The following is a 14,055-nucleotide window of genomic DNA, read 5'->3' as shown; positions in this document are numbered from 1 at the left end:
GAAAGATTTGAGGATAGCTCCAGAAAAATAGAAGAGTCAGGTAAGATCCTGGGAAAAGACCTGTGGGTTAGGGCCCACTCAAAAGAAACACCGTTGAACGATTGCTTGAAAAGAGAGCTTGCACCGGTTGAATTAAATGGCTTGAATGAGATAACATCCTCAAAAGAGCTTGAACAAATGCAGAGTGGAAACACGAATCTTCTGAGATATCTTCAGCACTCCGGAACAAATGAATAACAAGCGGGGAATGATTAAGAGGTGCACCGGCATAAGAAGAGCATTGGGCAAAATGAAAGGACTATGCTCAATACCAAAGCTTGAATTTAATCCACCGGAGAAGGAAAAGAATGGAGAATGATGAACGAGAGGCTCCGTTAGTATCTTCATGAGAATCACCGGATAAGAACATTAACGGAACTGAATGGAGAGGCTTCCCATCAATAAGATGGATAGTTGATTAAGACATCTGTTTCCTCGAAGAAACAAGGGTGGGTGCGCGGGAAAACAAAGGCAACTTGGGGCGAATGAAACAAACACCATTGAAAAAGCAACTTGCTGATGTTGAAAATGATCGGATCCACTTGAAGTGAGACACACCGGTTGAAAAGGATTGACATGACAATCTCGATCATCATAAAGGATTAGTATTCACATAGAAATATGAGAACACCACTTAGGAAAGGTATGGAATCAACATTTGACTTCGAAGCAACTCGAATACCACAACTCAAAACAAAACAAAGGATTGGCTTGCAGAATAAGCCGGAACAAACATATGATAGAGATTTCATCCAAAGTTTTTGTGGTGGGGCCCACACGGGCTCGATCGTACAGCACCATCATGTACAAGGCAGTGCACATGACATACGAAGTGTCCCCGAGTCAGCATAGCCAAGGACTCTTTAAGACACAACGAGACCACTGTAAAACCAACCGTGGATAGGCGGACCACTAGACGTCGAACCCCAATCTCATATCATGCATCTATCGTAAAGACATCCTAAGAGCTACTTGAATTCCCACTTATAAACTCCCGAAATTTTTTGATTATGCAATCAGGTATTGGGGATACAGGGGAAGCATAATATCTCACCCAAACTAACAATTCCTACATCCAGCTGTATCCATCCTTCAACACATAACCAAGAAACCTTCGAAAATCATTTACCTCAACCTTCGAAAAGCATCCGTTATACGAGTTATGGCAATACTCCCGAACTCCCCCCCCCCCCAGTACTGGGTGGCGTCCAGGTTATCTCACCAACAACTGCATAAAAGATATTTTCGATGTCGGCGAAACTCAGGTATTCCAGAACTGCAACGATAAAATTGTGACGATAACACCTCGGAGCTCAACTCCCCGGGACACTGCCACAACCCCTAAATGTCAGGAGGCACCAAGAACAATGTTCTCGTCACAAAACCATCGGAATGATTCCAAGATACCCGCGTGATCCTAAATTTTTTTAGTGAAATTTGAGAAGGGAAGAGTCAAAACTCTACGTCAGGATGCCTCACCAGAGCGACGAAGGAACTGAGGAGTAAAAAGAATCCTACTCTCCGATATATATAATCCTATAAGACTAGAAGCATTTTTCTAGACTCAACAACACCAGCGATTCGATCAAGCAGGGGGCTCCTAAGTCGGGGAAGGCTCTGATACCAACTTGTAACACCCACGATGCGACTATATCTCCCACGTGTCAGAGCACAACTTAGAGGCATAACCGCATTGTAGGCATGTCGCAAGAGGGGTAATCTTTACACATCCCATGTACTGAATAAGAAAGAGGTACGGAGTTGGCTTACAATCGCCACTTCACACAATACATGAATATAACATTACGTCATCCAGATACAATCAACCGACTACGGAACCAAAATAAAAGAAGAACACCCCTAATGCTAGATCCCCAATCACCCCGACTGGGCTCCACTACTGATCAACTGGAAATGAAACTACACAACAGACACGATCTTCATCAAGCTCCTCCTTGAGCTCGGTTGCGTCATCTGCACTAGTAACAACGGCATCTGCAACTGGTTTTGGAAGTAATATGTGAGTCACGGGGACTCAGCAATCTCACACCCTCGCGATCAAGACTATTTAAGCTTATGGGTAGGTAAAAGGTAAGTGAGGTGGAGCTACAGCAAGCACTAGCATATATGGTGGCTAACATACGCAAATGAGAGCGAGAAGAGAAGGCAAAGCACGCTCGAGAATCTATAATCAAGAAGTGATCCTAGAACTACTTACGTTCAAGCATAACTCGAGACCGTGTTCACTTCCCGGACCCCGCCGAGAAGAGAACATCATGGGTACACATGCGGTTGATGCATTTTAATTAAGTTAAGTATCAAGTTCTCTACAGCCGAACATTAACAAATTCCCATCTGCCCATAACCACGGGCATGGCTTTTGAAAGTTCAAAACCCTGCAGGGGTGTCCCAACTTAGCCCATCACAATCTCTCACGGTCAACGAAGGATATTCCTTCTTCCAGGAAGACCCGATCAGACTCGGAATCTCGGTTACAAGACATTTGAACAATGGTAAAACAAGACTAGCAAAGCCGCCCGGATGTGCCGACAAATCCCGATAGGAGCTGCACATATCTCGTTCTCAGGGCACACCGGATGAGCCAGACGTCGGGTTGGCATAGACCCTGGTTGCCCAGGGGGCGCCGGACATTGCTCAGGTTGGACCAACACTTAGAGAAGCACTGGCCCGGGGGGGTTAAAACAAGATGACCCTTGAGTCTGCAAAACCCAATGGAAAAAGGCTAGGTGGCAAATGGTAAAACTAAGGTTGGGCCTTGCTGGAGGATTTTTATTCAAGGCGAACTGTCAAGGGGTTCCCATTATAACCCAACCGCGTAAGGAATGCAAAATCAAGGAACATAATAATGGAATGATGGAAACTAGGGCGGCAAGAGTGGAACAAAACACCAGGCATAAGGCCAAGCCTTCCACCGTTTACCAAGTATATAGATGCATTAATTTAAATAAGAGATATTGTGATATCCCAACAATCAACATGTTCCAACAAGGAACAAACTCCAATCTTCACCTACAACTAGCAACGCTATAAGAGGGGCCGAGCAAAGCGGTAACATAGCCAAACAATGATTTGCTAGGACAAGGTGGGTTAGAGGTTTGACATGGCAATATAGGAGGCATGATATATCAAGTGGTAGGTATCATGGCATAGGCATAGCAATAGAGCGAGCAACTAGCAAGCAAAGATAGAAGTGATTTCGGGGGTATGGTCATCTTGCCTGAGATCCCGCAAGGAAGAAGAACGAGTCCATGAAGAAGACAAACAGACGTAGATGAACGGGTCCTCACAACTCCGGAACGAAACCGAAGCTAACGATATGATGCACAACAAGTATGATGCATGTCCGGTTTAATGATACATGGCATGGCATGGCAAAGTGCACAAGCAAACCTACAAATTAAGTGGAGGTCCATATGCAATGAGTTGCATAATGACGAAACACCACATGACTTATTTAGTTATCTCCCGTTTATGTACTCAACAATATTAAATGTTGATTAACATGGCAAGAGGTGAAGAAAAAGTAAACTACACATTTAAGCAAGTTTAAATGAGGCCGGAAACAACAACAACAATTCCAGAAAGTCCCCATATGCAATATTTGAATTTGGTACTGTTCTGCCCTAAACCAAATTTTAGAGTTGTTAAACATGCAAAGTAAAGCCACCATGTTAAACTAGGCATTTTTCTACCCCATTTACATATAAAGTTTATTAAATTTGGAGCTATGGTTGAATAGTTATGAATTAAGTCATTTTACATGGCAATATGGGAAAATGTATGCAAACATCATTTTAAACATTTTAAACATAGATGAAAGTTGCACAATATGAATCTACACAAAATTCTAAGCATCTTTCATATATAAAGTTTTTACAAAAGATGCATGGTTGGTGATTTATTAAAAGCATGGACTCTAGGGGCTTTTCTACAAAACAAAAGTCTCTGAAGAATAGCCGCAGTAACAGGTTCAGGCAATGTACGGCGGGAATGCCGCTGACGACGTGGGACTTGGCGTGACGCTGGAGAGGAGGCACGCGGTGGATGCTGCGGGCCCGGGCAGTCCGAGGGTTGGGGAAAGCGGTTCCCGGCGACAAGGAGCTCCGGCAGTGGCTTTGCTCAATCGAGCAAAACGGGAAGTGGCGGGTTCAAGCGGGCGAAGCAGGGGAGACAAGCGGCGACGACGACCTGAACGTCACGAGGCTAGAGATGGCGGAACACGACGCTGTTGACCTGCTGGTGGGTCTCTAGCGACGAAGCTGCCGGTGGTGACCCGAGGTGGTTGAGAAGGCTGGCGTCGGGGAAGAGCTCGAGGTCGTCCATGGGGTTAGGTGCTCTCCTGTTCGTACCTGGTACAAAGACGGAGAGGGAGTTGAGAGAGAGGAGGAGAAGGAAACGGGAAGGAGGAAGGGGAGCAGAGGGGCGGCTTGGTCCGGTTACCTGCCGGACGGCGACGAGGTTATGCGCGAGGGAAGGAGCGCGTGGCTGGCGATGCAGAGGAGCAGGATGACGCAGAGGTTGGAGAAGCTCGGGCATGAGCAGGGGATCAAGCCCCTGGCTCTCTCCTATGAGTGTTCATGGCGACGATGACCTTCTGTGAAGACGAAAGAGACGGAGAGTTTAGGGCGAAAAGGGAGAAGGAAGGGAAGAAAAAAGGAGCAGGGAAGGTCGGTTACTGGTCGCCAGTGATGGAGCTTCGGTTGCTGGACGGTGCTCGGGCTGTTGGGCCCTCGGGCATTCACGGCTGCAGGAGGTGGACGATGGGATCAGGGGTGGCGCTGTTTGGTGGGGACTGGGGAGAGATTGAGAGGTGGAAAGCTACGGTTTGGGTGGATCGAGAGAAGAACCCGAGGAAGAAAGGATCTGGCGGCGATGGGACAAGCTCCCGAACAACAAGGAACAGCGGGTGGCGGCGGCTTCGGGATTGGGGAGGAGTGGATCTGGGAGGATCCCAAGATTGAGAGTGGCGGCGGCAGGTGAGGGATTTGATGGAAGGGGCTGCCTAGACTAGGGTTTTTTGACCAATATATATATATATATATATATATATATATATATATAGCATGTGGGTTAGATTAGGGGTAATCCATCCCTCCAATCGTAATCAGACAGCCGGAAAAAAATAGATAGGGAGTCCAAACAAGAAAACGGAGATGTTTTGTAGACGTTTGGGGATGATCCGGACCCAACGGTGACGACTCCCCGGGTCGGGTTCGGGACAACTCCCGGACGCGCGTGAGGGGTTCGATGCACTGTGCAGAGAGGGTTTTCGGATCGTGCGATCGCATCGGACGGCTCCGGATGCGAAGATGGGTAGGTGGATGGACTAGGTGGGCTGTGGCGAGGCTGAGAGGAGAGAAGAGAGAGAGAGGGCCCGGCAGTAGTTTTCGGAGACCGAAAACATCCGACGATTTGACCGACTATATTGTCGCTATACTTATCCGTTGGGGCATCAAACAAACTCCGAACGCGATGAAACTTGGCAGGAGGCCTACCTACACTAAAATAAGACCGCACGCCAACTTTCAACCCATTCCGAGAACATTTTCCGGCCACTTATAAAATATTACCTCGGAGATGCCGCGGGCGCGTGCAAGTGTGTCTGGGATCAGAACGGGCAACGAAAGGAACTGGGAGACCCGGACGAATGCAAGTTTTGAAAACATGATGATGCAATGCGGATGATGACATGGCAAGATGCAACACGCAAGCGAATGACAAGGCAAACAACAATGAATAACTGGAAGACACCTGGCGCAACGGTCTCGGGGCGTTACAACACTCCACCACTACGAGAGGATCTCGTCTCGAGATCTAGGATGGCACCGGAGAGAAGCGGGAGAGGAAAAGAAGAGGAAAAACGAAGTTGCTTCTTGACAAAAGAGTGAAACCAATGAACCTTGAGTGGTTAAACAATTTAAAAGAAAGAATACAACGAAGATGAACAAAGTCGAAAACACTCCGTTAGAAAAGAGGAACAATGAACATCATGAGAACCCTGTAGGTTGGAAGACATGAGAAAAGGGTTGCAATGGACAAGAAGTACATGCAAGCACCTCGGTTGACACGAGATGTACAAGGAATGATAAAGATCAATTATGACAACACTCCGGTTGGAAATGGAAGGTAAAGGATATGAGCTTTGCAATATGAAAGCACTTGGATGAGTCTCCGGTTAGAAGAGGAATGATAGACACAACACTCCGGTTAAAACAAGATAGAGAAGGAATCAGACTGATATAATTTGGACAGCACTTTGACTGTAAATGGAAGGAATTGAACAAGATCTTGACAAACAAGATGATGGGTTGAAGAGAACAACATCACAATGCCTTCAGAACAAAACATAGAACGGACTGAAAGTAACAAAGAAGAAAACAACATCTTCTATGTCGAATGAATTTGAAAGCGTCCTTAGAAAGAAGGATTGAATGGAGTAGTTGAAAATTAAACAACAAAAGAATAAGGTTGTAGTGGGCTTATGGAAAAACATCTCAAAACTATGAGTTGAAATTCCACTAACGGAAACAATAGATTGGATTGATATCAACAAGAAGACGAGAAACTTAGTTCACCGGGAGGATAAATGAAGAACTAGGGTCGTTTATAAGCACCATAAATAGCAAAATCCTTAGGGAAAGCTTTAGGTGAAATATAACCCAAGATAAATCCAATGAAGATGTTGATTGGTTGAAAAGATGTCTTGAGCGAAGATAAAATGATGGATTTAGATATGCCACTCTTGAAAACCTGTGAATCATGAAACACGAAGGGAAAATATCAACAATGACATAACTGAAGGAAATATGCCCTAGAGGCAATAATAAAGTTATTATTTATTTCCTTATATCATGATAAATGTTTATTATTCATGCTAGAATTGTATTAACCGGAAACATAATACATGTGTGAATACATAGACAAACAGAGTGTCACTAGTATGCCTCTACTTGACTAGCTCGTTAATCAAAGATGGTTATGTTTCCTAACCATATACAAAGAGTTGTTATTTGATTAACGAGGTCACATCATTAGTTGATTGACATGACCCATTCCATTAGCTTAGCACCCGATCGTTTAGTATGTTGCTATTGCTTTCTTCATGACTTATACATGTTCCTATGACTATGAGATTATGCAACTCCCGTTTGCCGGAGGAACACTTTGGGTGCTACCAAATGTCACAACGTAACTGGGTGATTATAAAGGAGCATTACAGGTGTCTCCAAAGGTAGATGTTGGGTTGGCGTATTTCGAGATTAGGATTTGTCACTCCGATTGTCGGAGAGGTATCTCTGGGCCCTCTCGGTAATGCACAACACATAAGCCTTGCAAGCATTGCAACTAATGAGTTAGTTGGGAGATGATGTATTACGGAACGAGTAAAGAGACTTGCCGGTAACGAGGTTGAACTAGGTATTGGAATACCGACGATCGAATCTCGGGCAAGTAACATACCGATGACAAAGGGAACAACGTATGTTGTTATGCGGTCTGACCGATAAAGATCTTCGTAGAATATGTAGGAGCCAATATGGGCATCCAGGTCCCGCTATTGGTTATTGACCAGAGACGTGTCTCGGTCATGTCTACATTGTTCTCGAACCCGTAGGGTCCGCACGCTTAAGGTTACGATGACAGTTATATTATGAGTTTATGCATTTTGATGTACCGAAGGTTGTTCGGAGTCCCGGATATGATCACGGACATGACGAGGAGTCTTGAAATGGTCGAGACATAAAGATTTATATATTGGAAGCCTATGTTTGGATATCGGAAGTGTTCCGGGTGAAATCGGGATTTTACCGGAGTACCGGGAAGGTTACCGGAACCCCCCGGGAGCTAAATGGGCCATGATGGGCCTTAGTGGAAAAGAGAAGAGGCAGCCCTACATGGGCTGCGCGCCTCCCCCTTCCCCTAGTCCTATTAGGACTAGGAGAGGTGGCCGGCCCCCTCTCTCTCTTTTCCCCCTCCGTGAATCCTATTCCAACTAGGATTGGGGGGGGGGGGGGGAATCCTACTCCCAGAGGGAGTAGGACTCTCCTGGCGCGCCACACCTTGGCCGGCCAGCCTCCCCCCTCTAGTCCTTTATATACTGAGGCAGAGGCACCCTAGAACACACAAGTTGATCCACGTGATCTATTCCTTAGTCGTGTGCGGTGCCCCCAGCCACCATAATCCTCGATAATACTGTAGCGGAGTTTAGGCGAAGCCCTGCTGCTGTAGTACATCAAGATTGTTACCACGCCGTCATGCTGATGGAACTCTTCCCCGACACTTTGCTGGATCGGAGTCCGGGGATCGTCATCGAGCTGAACGTGTGCTCGAACTCGGAGGTGCCATAGTTTCGGTGCTTGATCGGTCGGATCGGGAAGACGTACGACTACTTCCTCTACGTTGCGTCAACGCTTCCGCAGTCGGTCTGCGTGGGTACGTAGACAACACTCTCCCCTTTCGTTGCTATGCATCACATGATCTTGCGTGTGCGTAGGAAATTTATTTTTGAAATTACTACGAAACCCAACAGTGGCATCCGAGCCTAGGTTATTTATGTTGATGTTATATGCACGAGTAGAACACAAGTGAGTTGTGGGCGATATAAGTCATACTGCCTACCAGCATGTCATACTTTGGTTCGGCGGCATTGTTGGACGAGACGACCCGGACCAACATTATGCGTACGCTTACGCGAGACCGGTTCCCCCGACGTGCTTTGCACATAGGTGGCTTGCGGGCGACTGTCTCTCCAACTTTAGTTGAACCGAGTATGGCTACGCCCAGTCCTTGCGAAGGTTAAAACGGAGGCTATTTGACAAACTATCGTTGTGGTTTTGATGCATAGGTGAGATTGGTTCTTGCTTAAGCCCGTAGCAGCCACGTAAAACTTGCAACAACAAAGTAGAGGACGTCTAACTTGTTTTTGCAGGGCATGTTGTGATGTGATATGGTCAAGGCATGATGATAAATTTTATTGTATGAGATGATCATGTTTTGTAACCGAGTTATCGGCAACTGGCAGGAGCCTTATGGTTGTCGTTTTATTGTATGCAATGCAATCGCGATGTAATGCTTTACTTTATTACTAAACGGTAGTGATAGTCGTGGAAGCATAAGATTGGCGAGACGACAATGATGCTACGATGGAGATCAAGGTGTCATGCCGGTGACGATGGTGATCACTACGGTGCTTCGGAGATGGAGATCACAAGCACAAGATGATGATGGCCATATCATATCACTTATATTGATTGCATGTGATGTTTATCCTTTTATGCATCTTATCATGCTTTGATTGACGGTAGCATTATAAGATGATCTCTCACAAAATTATCAAGAAGTGTTCTCCCTGAGTATGCACCGTTGCGAAAGTTCTTCGTGCTGAGACACCACGTGATGATCGGGTGTGATAGGTTCTACGTTCAAATACAACGGGTGCAAAACAGTTGCACATGCGGAGTACTCAAGTTATACTTGACGAGCCAAGCATATAGAGATATGGCCTCGGAACACGGAGACCGAAAGGTCGAGCGTGAATCATATAGTAGATATGATCAACATAGTGATGTTCACCAATGAAACTACTCCATCTCACGTGATGATCGGACATGGTTTAGTTGATTTGGATCACGTAATCACTTAGAGGATTAGAGGGATGTCTATCTAAGTGGGAGTTCTTGAGTAATATGATTAAACTGAACTTAAATTTATCATGAACTTAGTGCTGGTAGTATTTTGCAAATCATGTTGTAGATCAATAGCTTGCGTTGTTGCTTCCATGTGTTTATTTTGATATGTTCCTAGAGAAAATTGTGTTGAAAGATGTTAGTAGCAAAGATGCGGATTGGATCCATGATATGAGGTTTATCCTCATTGCTGCACAGAAGAATTATGTCCTTGATGCACCGCTAGGTGACAGACCTATTGCAGGAGCAGATGCAGATGTTATGAACGTTTGGCTAGCTCAATATGATGACTACTTGATAGTTTAGTGCACCATGCTTAATGGCTTAGAATCGGGACTTCAAAGACGTTTTGAACGTCATGGAGCATATGAGATGTTCCAGGAGTTGAAGTTAATATTTCAAGTAAATACCCGAGTTGAGAGATATGAAAGTCTCCAACAAGTTCTATAGCTAAAAGATGGAGGAGAATCGCTCAACTAGTGAGCATGTGCCCAGATTGTCTGAGTACAACAATCGCTTGAATCAAGTGGGAGTTAATCTTCCAGATAAGATAGTGATTGACAGAATTCTCTAGTCACCATCACCAAGTTAGTAGAACTTTGTGATGAACTATGATATGCAAGGGATAATGGAAACGATTCCCAAGCTCTTCGTAATGCGGAAATTGATGAAGGTAGAAATCGAGAAAAACATCAAGTGTTGATGGTAGACAAGACTACTAGTTTCAAGAAAAGGGCAGAGGGAAGAAGGGGAACTTCAAGAAGAACAGCAAGCAAGTTGCTGCTCAAGTGAAGAAGCCCAAGTCTGGTCCTAAGCCTGAGACTAAGTGTTTCTACTGCAAAGGGACTGGTCACTGGAAGCGGAACTACCCCAAGTGATTGGCAGATAAGAAGGATGGCAAAGTGAACATAAGTATATTTTATATACATGTTATTGATGTGTACTTTACTAGTGTTTATAGCAACCCCTCAGTATTTGATACTAGTTCAGTTGCTAAGATTAGTAACTTGAAACGGGAGTTGCAGAATAAACAGAGACTAGTTAAGGGTGAAGTGACGATGTGTGTTGGAAGTGGTTCCGAGATTGATATGATCATCATCGCACACTCCCTATACTTTTGGGATTAGTGTTGAACCTGAATAAGTGTTATTTGGTGTTTGCGTTGAGCATGAATATGATTTGATCATGTTTATTGTAATACGGTTATTCATTTAAGTAAGAGAATAAATTGTTGTTCTGTTTACATGAATAAAACCTTATATGGTTACACACCCAATGAAAATAGTTCGTTGGATCTCGATCGTAGTGATACACATAATCATAATATTGAAACCAAAAGATGCAAAGTTAATAATGATGGTGCAACTTATTTGTGGCACTACCGTTTAGGTCATATTGGTGTAAAGCACATGAGGAAACTCCATGCTGATGGGCTTTTGGAATCACTTGATTATGAATCAGTTGATGCTTGCGAACCATGCCTCATGGGCAAGATGACTAAGACTCTGTTCTTCGGAACAATGGAGCGAGCAACAGATTTGTTGGAAATCATACATACTGATGTATGTGGTCCGATAAATATTGAGGCTCGCGACAAGTATCATTATTTTCTGATCTTCACAGATGATTTGAGCAGATATGAGTATATCTACTTGATGAAACATAAGTCTGAAACATTTGAAAAGTTCAAAGAATTTCAGAGTGAAGTGAAAAATCATCGTAACAAGAAAATAAAGTTTCTACGATCTGATTGTAGAGAAGAGTATTTGAGTTACGAGTTTGGCCTTCAGTTTAAAACAATGTGAAATAGTTTCACTACTCACGCCACCTGGAACACCACAGTGTAATGGTGTGTCCGAACGTCATAACCGTACTTTATTGAATATAGTACAATCTATGATGTCTCTTACCAATCTACCACTATCGTTTTGGGGTTATGCATTAGAGACAGCTGCATTCACGTTAAATAGAGCACCATCTAAATTCGTTGAGACGACACCATATGAACTATGGTTTGGCAAGAAACCTAAGCTGTCGTTTCTTAAAGTTTGGGACTGTGATGCTTATGTGAAAAAGTTTCAATATGATAAGCTCGAACCCAAATCGGAGAAGTAAATCTTCATAGGATATCCAAAGGAAACTATTGGATACACCTTCTATCACAGATCCGAAGGCAAGACTTTTGTTGCTAAATTCGGAAACTTTCTGGAGAAGGAGTTTCTCTCGAAAGAAGTGAGTGGGAGGAAAGTAGAAAACTTGATAAGGTAATTGTACCTTCTCCCTTATTGGAAAGTAGTTCATCACAGAAATCTGTTCCTGTGACTACTACACCAATTAGTGAGGAAGCTAATGATGATGATCATGTAACTTCAGATCAAGTTACTACCGAATCTCGTAGGTAAACCAGAGTGAGATCCGCACCAGAGTGGTACAGTAATCCTGTTCTGGAAGTCATGTTACTAGACCATGACGAACTTGCGAACTATGAGGAAGCGATGATGAGCCCAGATTCCGCGAAATGGTTTGAGGCCATAAAATCTGAGATATGATCCATGTATGAGAACAAAGTATGGACTTTGATGGATTTGCCCGATGATCGGCAAGCCATAGAAAATAAATGGATCTTCAAGAGGAAGACGGACGCTGATAGTAGTGTTACTATCTACAAAGCTAGAACTGTCGCAAAAGGTTTTCGACAAGTTCAAGGTGTTGACTGCGGTGAGATCTTCTCACTCGTATATATGCTTAAGTCTGTCCGAATCATGTTAGCAATTGCCGCATTTTATGAAATCTGGCAAATGGATAAACAAAACTGCATTCCTTAATGGATTTCTTAAAGAAGAGTTGTATATGATGCAACCAGAAGGTTTTGTCAATCCTAAAGGTGTTAACAAAATATGCAAGCTCCAACGATCCATCTATGGACTGGTGCAAGCATCTTGGAGTTGGAATATACGCTTTGATAAGTTGATCAAAGCATATAGTTTTATACAGACTTACGGTGAAGCCTGTATTTACAAGAAAGTGAGTGGGAGCACTACAACATTTCTGATAAGTATATGTGAACAACATATTGTTGATTGGAAATAATGTATAATTTTCTGGAAAGCATAAAGGAATATTTGAAAGGAATTTTTCAAACAAAGACCTCGGTAAAGCTGCTTACATATTGAGCATCAAGATCTATAGAGATAGATCAAGACGCTTGATAAGTTTTTCAATGAGTACATACCTTGACAAGATTTTGAAGTAGTTCAAAATGGAACAGTCAAAGAAAGAGTTCTTGCCTGTGTTGCAAGGTGTGAAATTGAGTAAGACTCAAAGCCCGACCACGGCAGAAGATAGAAATAGAATGAAAGTCATTCCCTATGCCTCAGCCATAGGTTCTATAAAGTATGCCATGCTGTGTACCAGATCTATTGTATACCCTACACTGTGTTAAGCAAGGGAGTACGATAGTGATCTAAGAGTAGATCACTGGACAGCGGTCAAAATTATCCTTAGTGGAATAAGGAAATATTTCTCAATTATGGAGGTGACAAAAAGGTTCGTCGTAAAAAGTTACGTCGATGCAAATTTTGACACAGATCTGGATGATAAGTCTCGATCTAGATACATATTGAAAGTGGGAGCAATTAGCTAGAGTAGCTCCATGCAGAGCATTGTTGACATAGAAATTTGCAAAAATACTTACGGATCTGTATGTGACAGACCCGTTGACTAAAAATTATCTCACAAGCAAAACATGATCACACCTTAGTACTCTTTGGGTGTTAATCACATAGCGATGTGAACTAGATTACTGACTCTAGTAAACCCTTTGGGTGTTGATCACATATCAGTGTGAACTATTGCTGTTAAATTACATGGCGATGTGAACTAGATTATTGACTCTAGTGCAAGTGGGAGACTGAAGGAAATATGCCCTAGAGGCAATAATAAAGTTATTATTTATTTCCTTATATCATGATAAATGTTTATTATTCATGCTAGAATTGTATTAACCGGAAACATAATACATGTGTGAATACATAGACAAACAGAGTGTCACTAGTATGCCTCTACTTGACTAGCTCGTTAATCAAAGATGGTTATGTTTCCTAACCATATACAAAGAGTTGTTATTTGATTAACGAGGTCACATCATTAGTTGAATGATCTGATTGACATGACCCATTCCATTAGCTTAGCACCCGATCGTTTAGTATGTTGCTATTGCTTTCTTCATGACTTATACATGTTCCTATGACTATGAGATTATGCAACTCCCGTTTGCCGGAGGAACACTTTGGGTGCTACCAAACGTCACAAC

Source organism: Triticum urartu, chromosome 7A (assembly GCF_056163025.1).
Source record: "Triticum urartu cultivar PI428250 chromosome 7A, HENAU_Tu73, whole genome shotgun sequence".
NCBI classification, from domain to species: domain Eukaryota; kingdom Viridiplantae; phylum Streptophyta; class Magnoliopsida; order Poales; family Poaceae; genus Triticum; species Triticum urartu.
Note: the sequence above shows the minus strand (reverse complement) of the source record.